The 13,102-nt window shown below is 37.8% G+C and overlaps 1 protein-coding gene across 4 annotated transcripts in view; it reads right to left on the bottom strand.

Annotated features, from left to right (window-relative positions):
- The window catches only part of LOC106079137 (relaxin receptor 1-like), a 327,070-nt gene that overhangs the window by 243,382 nt on the left and 70,586 nt on the right, over window positions 1-13,102 (bottom strand). For 3 of the 4 annotated variants that reach the window (XM_056032402.1, XM_056032401.1, XM_056032400.1), the window contains exon 2: window positions 10,010-10,084. The exons of the other annotated variant lie outside the window; for it this stretch is intronic. The gene's annotated coding sequence lies outside the window, so the exon portion shown is untranslated. The remainder of the gene's footprint in view (window positions 1-10,009; window positions 10,085-13,102) is intronic. 4 annotated transcript variants of the gene reach the window in all.

Here is a 13,102-nt window from a genome sequence, read left to right as displayed (position 1 = left end):
CCTCATACACCTCAAAGACCAAATCTCATACACCTCAAAGACCAAACCTCATACACCTCAAAGAACAAACCTCACACACCTAAAAGACCAAACCTCATACACCTCAAAGAACAAACCTCACACACCTCAAAGACCAAACCTCATACAACTCAAAGAACAAACCTCACACACATCAAAGACCAAACCTCATACACCTCAAAGAACAAGCCTCACACACCTCATCACACACCTCAAAGACCAAACCTCATACACCTCAAAGACCAAACCTCATACACCTCAAAGAACAAACCTTACACACCTCAAAGCACACACCTCATCACACACCTCAAAGACCAACCTTCATACACCTCAAAGACCAACCTTCATACACCTCAAAGACCAAGCCTCACACACCTCAAAGACCAAACCTCACACACCTTATAGACCAAACTTCATACACCTCAAAGACCAACCTTCATACACCTCAAAGACCAAGCCTCACACACCTCAAAGACCAAACCTCACACACCTCAAAGATCAAACCTCATACACCTCAAAGAACAAACCTCACACACATCAAAGACCAAACCTCATACACCTCAAAGAACAAGCCTCACACACCTTAAAAACCAAACCTCACACACCTCAAAGACCAAACCTCATACACCTCAAAGAACAAACCTTACACACCTCAAAGACCAACCTTCATACACCTCAAAGAACAAGCCTCACACACCTCAAAGACCAAACCTCACACACCTTATAGACCAAACTTCATACACCTCAAAGACCAACCTTCATACACCTCAAAGACCAAGCCTCACACACCTCAAAGACCAAACCTCACACACCTCAAAGATCAAACCTCATACACCTCAAAGAACAAACCTCACACACATCAAAGACCAAACCTCATACACCTCAAAGAACAAGCCTCACACACCTTAAAAACCAAACCTCACACACCTCAAAGACCAAACCTCATACACCTCAAAGAACAAACCTTACACACCTTAAAGACCAAACCTCATACACCTCAAAGAACAAGCCTCACACACCTTATAGACCAAACTTCACACACCTCATCACACACCTCAAAGACCAAACCTCATACACCTCAAAGACCAAACCTCATACACCTCAAAGTCCAAATCTCATACACCTCAAAGACCAAACCTCATACACCTCAAAGAACAAACCTCACACACCTAAAAGACCAAACCTCATACACCTCAAAGAACAAACCTCACACACCTCAAAGACCAAACCTCATACAACTCAAAGAACAAACCTCACACACCTCAAAGAACAAATCTCTCACACCTCATCACACACCTCAAAGACCAAACCTCATACACCTCAAAGACCAAACCTCATACACCTCAAAGAACAAACCTCACACACCTCAAAGATCAAACCTCATACACCTCAAAGAACAAACCTCACACACCTTAAAGACCAAACCTCACACACCTCATCACACACCTCAAAGACCAAACCTCATACACCTCAAAGACCAAACCTCACACACCTCAAAGACCAAACCTCATACACCTCAAAGAACAAACCTCAAACACCTCAAAGACCAAACCTCATACACCTCAAAGACCAAACCTCATACATCTCAAAGAACAAACCTCACACACCTCAAAGACCAAACCTCATACACCTCAAAGAACAAACCTCACACACCTTAAAGTCCAAACCTCATACACCTCAAAGAACAAGCCTCACACACCTTATAGACCAAACTTCACACACCTCATCACACACCTCAAAGACCAAACCTCATACACCTCAAAGACCAAACCTCATACACCTCAAAGACCAAATCTTATACACCTCAAAGACCAAACCTCATACACCTCAAAGAACAAACCTCACACACCTAAAAGACAAAACCTCATACACCTCAAAGAACAAACCTCACACACCTCAAAGACCAAACCTCATACAACTCAAAGAACAAACCTCACACACCTCAAAGAACAAATCTCTCACACCTCATCACACACCTCAAAGACCAAACCTCATACACCTCAAAGACCAAACCTCATACACCTCAAAGAACAAACCTTACACACCTCAAAGCACACACCTCATCACACACCTCAAAGACCAACCTTCATACACCTGAAAGACCAACCTTCATACACCTCAAAGACCAAGCCTCACACACCTCAAAGACCAAACCTCACACACCTTAAAGACCAAACTTCATACACCTCAAAGACCAACCTTCATACACCTCAAAGACCAAGCCTCACACACCTCAAAGACCAAACCTCACACACCTCAAAGATCAAACCTCATACACCTCAAAGAACAAACCTCACACACATCAAAGACCAAACCTCATACACCTCAAAGAACAAGCCTCACACACCTTAAAGACCAAACCTCACACACCTCAAAGACCAATCCTCATACACCTCAAAGAACAAACCTTACACACCTCAAAGACCAAACTTCATACACCTCAAAGAACAAACCTCAGACACCTTAAAGACCAAACCTCATACACCTCAAAGAACAAGCCTCACACACCTTATAGACCAAACTTCACACACCTCATCACACACCTCAAAGACCAAACCTCATACACCTCAAAGACCAAACCTCATACACCTCAAAGACCAAATCTCATACACCTCAAAGACCAAACCTCATACACCTCAAAGAACAAACCTCACACACCTAAAAGAAAAAACCTCATACACCTCAAAGAACAAACCTCACACACCTCAAAGACCAAACCTCATACAACTCAAAGAACAAACCTCACACACCTCAAAGAACAAATCTCTCACACCTCATCACACACCTCAAAGACCAAACCTCATACACCTCAAAGACCAAACCTCATACACCTCAAAGAACAAACCTCACACACCTCAAAGATCAAACCTCATACACCTCAAAGAACAAACCTCACACACCTTAAAGACCAAACCTCACACACCTCATCACACACCTCAAAGACCAAACCTCATACACCTCAAAGACCAAACCTCACACACCTCAAAGACCAAACCTCATACACCTCAAAGAACAAACCTCAAACACCTCAAAGACCAAACCTCATACACCTCAAAGACCAAACCTCATACACCTCAAAGAACAAACCTCACACACCTCAAAGACCAAACCTCATACACTTCAAAGAACAAACCTCACACACCTTAAAGACCAAACCTCACACACCTCATCACACACCTCAAAGACCAAACCTCATACACCTCAAAGACCAAACCTCACACACCTCAAAGACCAAACCTCATACACCTCAAAGAGCAAACCTCAAACACCTCAAAGACCAATCCTCATACACCTCAAAGACCAAACCTCATACACCTCAAAGAACAAACCTCACACTCCTCAAAGACCAAACTTCAAACACCTCAAAGAACAAACTTCAGACACCTTAAAGAACAAACCTCATACACCTCAAAGAACAAACCTCACACACATCAAAGACTAAACCTCATACACCTCAAAGAACAAACCTCACACACCTTAAGGACCAAACATCACACACCTCATCACACACCTCAAAGACCACACCTCATACACCTCAAAGACCAAACCTCACACACCTCAAAGACCAAACCTCATACACCTCAAAAAACAAATCTCACACACCTCAAAGCACACACCTCATCACACACCTCAAAGACCAACCTTCATACACCTCAAAGACCAAACCTCACACACCTCAAAGACCAAACCTCATACACCTCAAAAAACAAATCTCACACACCTCAAAGCACACACCTCATCACACACCTCAAAGACCAACCTTCACACACCTCAAAGACCAAATCTCATACACCTCAAAGACCAACCTTCATACACCTCAAAGACCAAGCCTCACACACCTCAAAGACCAAACCTCACACACCTTATAGACCAAACGTCATACACCTCAAAGACCAACCTTCATACACCTCAAAGACCAACCTTCATACACCTCAAAGACCAAACCTCACACACCTCAAAGACCAAATCTCATACACCTCAAAGACCAACCTTCATACACCTCAAAGACCAAGCCTCACACACCTCAAAGACCAAGCCTCACACACCTCAAAGAACAAACCTCACACACCTCAAAGATCAAACCTCATACACCTCAAAGAACAAACCTCACACACATCAAAGACCAAACCTCATACACCTCAAAGAACAAGCCTCACACACCTTAAAGACCAAACCTCACACACCTCAAAGACCAAACCTCATACACCTCAAAGAACAAACCTTACACACCTCAAAGACCAAACTTCATACACCTCAAAGAACAAACCTCAGACACCTTAAAGACCAAACCTCATACACCTCAAAGAACAAGCCTCACACACCTTATAGACCAAACTTCACACACCTCATCACACACCTCAAAGACCAAACCTCGTACACCTCAAAGACCAAACCTCACACACCTCAAAGACCAAACCTCATACACCTCAAAGAACAAACCTCACACACCTCAAAGCACACACATCAAAGCACACACCTCATCACACACCTCAAAGACCAAACCTCATACACCTCAAATACCAAACCTAATACACCTCAAAGAACAAACCTCACACACCTTATAGACCAAACTTCATACACCTCAAAGAACAAACCTCACACACCTCAAAGACCAAACCTCATACACCTCAAAGAACAAACCTCACACACCTCAAAGACCAAACCTCATACACCTCAAAGACAAAACCTCACACACCTCAAAGACCAAACCTCATGCACCTCAAAGACCAAGCCTCACACACCTCAAAGACCAAACCTCATACACCTCAAAGACCAAACCTCATACACTTCAAAGAAAGAGGAAGGTTTGACTCTATTATATGAAATTAAAATAGGAGTTGAATTTGCGTTATACAACTTGTTTATTTCTGAGCTTTGTATCTTCTTTCAAAACTGATTTTGCCCAGGGTCTTTACTTAAGTAAAACCGGCCTTGTTCAGATAAATTGAACTGTGTTTCTAAGTCGTTATGCCCAAATATAATTCTTTTGTCACCTGAAGTTCTCAGTTCTAGTCACAAATACGAGACCTCATTTGATAGAAGCCTTGATTGGAAACTCATTTCTTGCTCAGAGCGTCACATCGCTAATGATGCACGTCATCTCGGCCTTGACATGTCAAAGTTCAATGATGAATCTGAACCCGAAAGATGAAAAGAATGGAAAGGCGATGCTCTTAATTGCATACAGCTCGTTAAAGGATCAAACAGAAGCACTGCAAGAAATAGGCATTGTTAAAACGAGGCTTACGTCTTGATATCACACTCATTCGATTTTGAGGATCTTATTTATTGATACTGCAATATATACGTGATTAATCTAATAATATATGATAATAATATAATATTATATATAATTTGTTACAATCAAGTGGCAATACCCAAAGTCCTTATCACGTGGTCACAATAAAGTTACTTTTGTACGTTCAATAGTTTTCAATTTTTACATATTTTTCACATTTTGCCGTTTGAGAATAAAAAGATATATGGGAAATAGTTGGCAGCAGTGGCGTCACTAGTGGAGTGCGGGGGTGCAGTCAGCACAGGGTGACACCCGTTAGCGGGCGGAGGGGGGTGATACCCCACTTAAAAAATGCACTTTGGGAAAAATTGACACTTAAAAAAAATAAACGACAGTGGCTAAATATTAGAAAATGTTAGTCACAATTAATAAATAGATCTATGAACCTTTTTTGTTTCATTTCATTTGTAAAATTGGAAAGTAAATAAGTGGCCATTGAGATTTCTAAGAATGCTAGTGTATCTTTTTTCTTTTTTTTTTTAAAGCTGTAGCCAAGATAAAGAAAATGTTACAATGTGTCAGTCACGTGGTATACTTGAATATTTTAGGGGATTTGTCTTCTTGGCTTGTGCCAATTTCACATGATTTACAAAGGACATTATATATAGCGAAAAAAAAAAACTACTCCAGTTGTTAAAAGAATGGTTGTGATACTTCTTAATCAGGATGATTTAGTCTCTTAATAGCAAGAAAAAAGCCTGAATTCTTTTGCTGTCAACTATTTTTAATTAATTGTATAGAAATGAAATAAAAATTCATAACTTAATTTAATGTGTGGTTGAAATAAAGTCTGAAATGGGAATATTAAAAGACGTATGAAGAAGTTATCTGGATTCGCATCTGGCTATAATACAAATGACAAGGAAGTCGTTGCTATGATTGATGTAAAGAAGAAAAACAATGGGAGGATACATGGCACTGACAGTTTTTATAAAAGCAGAAATTTTGACATTTTGTGAGTATATTAACAACGAGTCTTTATTAATAAATAATTTACATGAATTGATGGAGATGTTGTATTGGTAAAACGTATAGCTGAAAGTACATCTGTCATGTTGAAAACGTTTAGAAATATTTTAGCAAACGACGTAAATGATAATGAGAGTCAGAATGACTGTAAGCACCTTTGTATTGTGTTTGACAGCACACCTGACATAGCACACCTGACATAGCACACACTGATCAGGTTCAGAAATTATAAGATTATAAGTGAGAAAAAAATTAATGAGATCAACTAAATATCTTTCAATGTCTAGAAAAGGTTGAATTTATATGTATGAAAATGCAGCTTCAATGTCTAGAACCATGGTGGAACACTGGAAGTTATTTAGAACAAACAGAAACGCTATTTAGAGATGTGTATAACATTCTCTCAATCTATGTGGTTAACATTCTTTGTTTCAGGAAATGCTTTTTGCTTAACATTTTTTGGTAAAATTGAAATACTTTTCTCGTTCTGAAATTATAGCCGCTAGTGTCGCAACCTAAGATCTTTTATTTGACCTATCTTTTGTTTGGGTTGGGGGTACTAGAAAGACAAAGATACAAAAGAGTAGACCTATCTTTAAACTAGTGATAAAGTGGTGATTAATTAAACCTTTTCTTTAAAAAAAATGCATAAGTTAGCGCAAAGTGTTGTAAAAAAAAAAAGCTCTTCTACAAAAAAAACAAAACATTAAAACAAGAAGAAAATGTCAGGCGAGCAATCACTATTTAAAACGCTGAGCTTTAACTCGTACTGGAAACAATCATTGATTTAGCAGATACATTTGAAGCAATTCAACCAGAAATTCTTTAGTTCAACCACCAACGAATTATTGTAGATGTCAGTTTCAAAATATTGGCGAATATGATGATTTTTCAAAAGGTGACCTTCAAACAGAAATGCCATGACTGAGAAGAGATCTAAAGGCAGCAAAAGTTCTTCTTGAAATAACTAACAAAAATGACAGTGCATGATTCATATGCCACTTAGACCTTAAAGAATATCTCTGAAAGCCTTCAATCGTTCCTTACGAACTGCATATGTTTGGCGTCATGTGGAAAAGGATTTTTTAAATTTAAATTACGAACTTTTTGAGACAAAGGAACAGACGACACTTTCACAACAGGCAATTTTATTAAAATTGAAATTCTTGAAGAAAAGACATTAGCTTAGGTCAAGCCAATGAAATGCAGAAAAAAAATGTAATTTACTTATGGCTGCATTGTTGCAAAATTGAACTGTAAATTAATTTCAATTTTTTCGATTTTGAAGATTAAGGATGAGTGCAGAGTTTCACAAGACTACTCAAACCCAGTGAACTATTGATAAATTGTAATAAACAATTTTAAAATTTAATAGACACTCATTTTATAGTTGTTCAAGAATCAAAAAACGTAAGTAATCCCAAACTCTATGTATTACGGCTTAATAGATAAATGAAAAAACATTTTAAACGAGTGTGTGTGTGGGGGGGGGGGGACACCCTGAGCTGACCGCATCGGGTGACACCCACCCTAGTGACGCCACTGGTTGGCAGATTGGCAAAACTCTTGGTTTCCAAACTGAAAAGTCACGATTTCGAATCGCGATGCAGACTGGGATATTTAGGACGTTCCTGATTCCATCCAACTAAAAAGTATTAGCCCAAAGTAGACAAATGAGTTGTCTGAAACAAGATGTTACAGTCATTGGAATTTCAAATCTAAGTCGCACCATACATTTTAACCAAATTAGGCTGAGCCGCAGACATTCTATATGCAGACATTCTAAATGCAGACATTCCATATTCAGACATTCTGTATGCAGACATTCTATATGCAGACATTCTAAATGCAGACATTCTATATGCAGACATTCTCTTGTATATCGCATTCGAAGTGTTCAAAGAATGCCTAGTCTCAAAAGAGGTTGATTTCTGTGCAAGATCGAAGTTGTGGATGTCTGTTTGAGGTTTGTAAGATGTCTGTTTGAGGTTTGTAAGATGTCTGTTTGAGGTTTGTAAGATGTCTGTTTGAGGTTTGTAAGATGTCTGTTTGAGGTTTGTAAGATGTCTGTTTGAGGTTTGTAAGATGTCTGTTTGAGGTTTGTAAGATGTCTGTTTGAGGTTTGTAAGATGTCTGTTTGAGGTTTGTAAGATAGCTGCTCTTTCATGGCGTGTTCGTTCAATCATCTTTAAAAAAGCAGATTTTTTAAAAAAATTTTTTGTTCATAAAAAAATGTTTCTATCCAAAACAAGGTAAAAAAAACAAAACAAAAACTCCAGACGTGCTAACGTAAGAAGAATTCGCCAATAATAACATATTTCAAGATTACAAGTGGCGCATTTAACTTCAAAGAAAATGCAATAAAAAGCATGTGCGCTCGTAAAAAAAATTTAACTGTACAAAATAATCACAGATTGTTAGAAATGGTTCAAGAGGAATTTAACTCATTAACTACCAAGACACACACAAATCATAAGCTTTTATAGGAGAAGTTCCTAGAAGATTTTGGTAACTGGTAAGAGATATACACAATATACTAGTAGAGAAAGATGTGATGCCCCAGAGACACTTTACATGATGAAAAATGGATGTTTGATTTAGCCTTTTACTAGCCATCTCAAGGACCTAAATAAAAAAAACTGCAGTGCAATGACTACTTGGTTCAGAGCCTAGTGAATGTCATCAGAGAATTCAAAAGTTAGAAAACAAAAAAATGAAACAATATTCACATTGAGAAGAGCAAAGTGAAAGTGATGTGATCAATCGAATTACACAACAGACATTGAAAAAAATCAATTTATTACAGATGACCTTTGAAAATCCCTTTTTGCTGAAGAAAAAGACTTCATGCTTACAGTTATAAATCCATTTATGAGTGATTTTACTGCGCATGTATAAATGCCAAATTATTTGTCTAAATTAAATGACTTCGAAACACCAAAACAAGAGGTAAAAGTCTGTGTGGCGCATCTAAATTAACATTGAAAATTTCACAAGGGAAATTAATTCAATAATTACGAAGTTCTGAATACAGAAATTAAACAACTCGTTAGTAAAGTACTGCAAATGTTCTCCTTATGTTCTCAAAAGAATGAATACAGCTAATGCATTTATTAGTTATGACGCCATTTACAGATGAAGAGACTTTGGCGTTCTAAGCTAGAAGAGCGTCGCCTGGCGTTCTAACATCCAACTGAGGACAAATATTGGTGTCTACTGTCTACATGATAGTCCGTAAAGAGCCCTCAATTTTTACTTTAACCACCAAAAGTCTATCAGCATCCAGTTCAGTAGTTTCTACTTGAGGTTATCAACAATCTTTTTTTTCAAACATTTCAAGTATTTGTCTTGAGTTCGTCAACTCGTTTGTATTTTGTTTCTCTAACAATATGTATTCAATTAACCCCCCCCCCCCACCGAAAAAAAAGACTTATAGATCTAAAAAAAAATATTAAATTCTAGCTTTTAAATAGCGCCACCTACGTGCTTATAGCAAGCTCAGAGCGCTATGGTCCAATCTCATTTGTAGAACAGTGGGGGTGGGGGTATCTGGGTGAAGGTTTTTCGGTGCTACATTTAGGCGCTCAGTAAACACAACTCTGATCGAATCGGGTGTCGAACCTCGAGCTCCCTTCATAGGTAGCCAAGCCAAGTTCAAGCGTACTAGGCATAGTCACTCTCATTTACGCTGTAGATACATGTACCGACAAACAAATCACCTACCTGACTAGATTATCTGTCACGTCAGACAAGAAGCCATCCGTCTGCTAAGGTTTTTACTAAGCAAATTCCAGGACACTGGTGGAATAAAAATATGTGTATTCATGGCTTTCCTGTCATTTATTAACTTTTTGTTATGAATTTAGATTAACTAATATATTCGTAGCCTTTGAAACTATGCAATCTTTTTTTGTTCAATCTTTACTGAAGTTTGATTGTACAATAAGCATTAGACATCAGCATTTATTTTGTTTGCTATGGCCCAATCATCTCCTCCTTTTTTTTTTATTTTTAAACAGGCTACATTTTAACGACCTCCTAAAATTCTTTTTAGCAATCGTATTATTTTCTTCTCTCTCTCTCCTTTTCTCCCTCTCTCTCTCTCTCTCTCTCCTTTTCTCCCTCTCTCTCTCTCTCTCCTTTTCTCCCTCTCTCTCTCTCTCTCTCTCTCTCTCTCTCTCTTTTCCTCGCTGGAACCCCATTTTTTTTTAATTCATCGAAATGTTCTCTGACATAGTCTTTTGACTTGAATTGGAACGTCCCACTTTAAATCACCTTCCCCTCCCAGCACATACACACACACACGTTCAAGTGGCTTGTGAATTCTAGTATCGCTTTTACTTATCCGCTCCCCCCCCCCCATTGCCCTCTCGCCGCCAACCCTCCCTCACCATATACTTTTCAGATTTTGAATTATATACAGCACCTTTTGCATCCTTCAAGCAACGTACGTAGTAGTAACCGCAAACATTTCTTGACACAATCAATTTCAGGCCTAGAGGAAAAAAAATTTAGGTTCCGAAGGCCACCAATTGATTGTTCCCTTCCCGTTGTGTCCTATAGAAAAAGGAAATATCAATTCCGTTTTATTAATTGTAACCTTTTTTCTTTTACCCTTTTAAGTGAAAAGACAGTGCTACATAGTATAATATCTATCTCCACACGAACACACGCCAAATCGTCATCATTCCTTGCTTTCTCTCTCTCTCTCTCTCTTTCTGAAATAAAAAGAAATTGACATATCTCTCTTTTTGATGCTATTTGACTAAAAGAATACAATTATACTTTGTAACCTGCTTTTTTTTTTCAGGGCCGGAATATACCAATGCGATCTATAATTGGACATTTTTACACTTGAAGATAAGATAAGATAAGATAATTTTTTGTTCAAAACAAATGGAAATTCAGTTTGACTACAATTGTCCACCTCAGCATAACTACTATAACAATAACAATAGAGATGCAACCCCTTTCCATCTGGTCCAGACAAGAGATAGGATCATAGCGTAGTGAGAAAGTGACAGGATCATAGCGTAGTGAGAAAGTGATAGGATCATAGCGTAGTGAGAAAGTGATAGGATCATAGCGCAGTGAGAAAGTGATAGGATCATAACGTAGTGAGAAAGTGATAGGATCATAGCGTAGTGAGAAAGTGATAGGATCATAGCGCAGTGAGAAAGTGATAGGATCATAGCGTAGTAAGAAAGTGATAGGATCATAGCGTAGTGAGAAAGTGATAGGATCATAGCGCAGTGAGAAAGTGATAGGATCATAGCGTAGTGAGAAAGTGATAGGATCATAGCGCAGTGAGAAAGTGATAGGATCATAGCGTAGTGAGAAAGTGATAGGATCATAGCGTAGTGAGAAAGTGATAGGATCATAGCGTATTGAGAAAGTGATAGGATCATAACGTAGTGAGAAAGTGATAGGATCATAACGTAGTGAGAAAGTGATAGGATCATAGCGTAGTGAGAAAGTGATAGGATCATAGCGTATTGAGAAAGTGATAGGATCATAGCGGAGTGAGAAAGTGATAGGATCATAGCGGAGTGAGAAAGTGATAGGATCATAGCGTAGTGAGAAAGTGATAGGATCATAGCGGAGTGAGAAAGTGATAGGATCATAGCGGAGTGAGAAAGTGATAGGATCATAGCGGAGTGAGAAAGTGATAGGATCATAGCGGAGTGAGAAAGTGATAGGATCATAACGTAGTGAGAAAGTGATAGGATCATAGCGGAGTGAGAAAGTGATAGGATCATAGCGTAGTGAGAAAGTGATAGGATCATAGCGTATTGAGAAAGTGATAGGATCATAGCGTAATGAGAAAGTGATAGGATCATAGCGTAGTGAGAAAGCTAATATCATGAAATAGCGCTAAACAAAAACACTTGGTAAAAATATTTCTAATTGCACAGATTATTTATTGTTGGTCTAAATCTATTACACATTTAATCACATGACTGACCCAAACTAATTGATACAATTACATTTAATATAAGCTTTGTTATTTTAATTCAAGTATTGTATGTTTTTCTTGTTTCAAAACGTAAATGGAATCTTGAAACTCAAAATAGAAACAAAGCACAGACGCCAATTTTCTAATTTCATTTATTGTGAACATGTATACAAATTATAGTAGGATGATATAGAAGAGGAAGGAGATGAGAAATAATAAAGGTGAATGTGATCCTGGGTTCAATGCGCTAGTACCGCCCTATTCGAACTAGTTCATTCAAGGATTCAATCAATTTGTTACAAATCATAAAATAGACTCGGCTAAAAATGAACCAAAGAAATCTAATCATAAAAATGTTTATAAAATCACTCCGGTAGTAGGTTACATTCACAAAAATAAAATTAATTCAATTTTATGGTTAGAGAGAAAAAAAAAGTTAGGCCTATATAAACTCTGGTCGGAGGAAGTCTGAGAAAGAAATATCGATATAAAAACAATCAATCTAAAAATAAAATCTCCCATTATTTAACGACCAGTTCCTGTTCCTGAAGCTCTAGTAATGTCAAGCAATAAGTGTGCTTCAGTGTTTAAATCTAATTGAATTGAACTGTCCGATGTTGTAGAAATAGACAAGACTTTATTAGGCTAATACTAAAATATTTTTTGCTTTTCTGACAAATCCTTCAATGGTGTTGTAAATATTATTCAATTAGTTCTATTGTTTTTATGTGTATTTTTCCTGTCCAAAAGGACGGCTTTGGAAATATTTGTTTTAAAATGTAATTCTTGTGTGCTGGCAGAGAGAAAATTTTAAAAAAACTTTTTTTAAATCTCTGGAAATTAATATATTTTCATTTTGT

This window comes from Biomphalaria glabrata, chromosome 6 (assembly GCF_947242115.1).
Source record: "Biomphalaria glabrata chromosome 6, xgBioGlab47.1, whole genome shotgun sequence".
Lineage (NCBI taxonomy): Eukaryota > Metazoa > Mollusca > Gastropoda > Planorbidae > Biomphalaria > Biomphalaria glabrata.
This window is presented reverse-complemented; position numbering and strand designations above follow the sequence as displayed.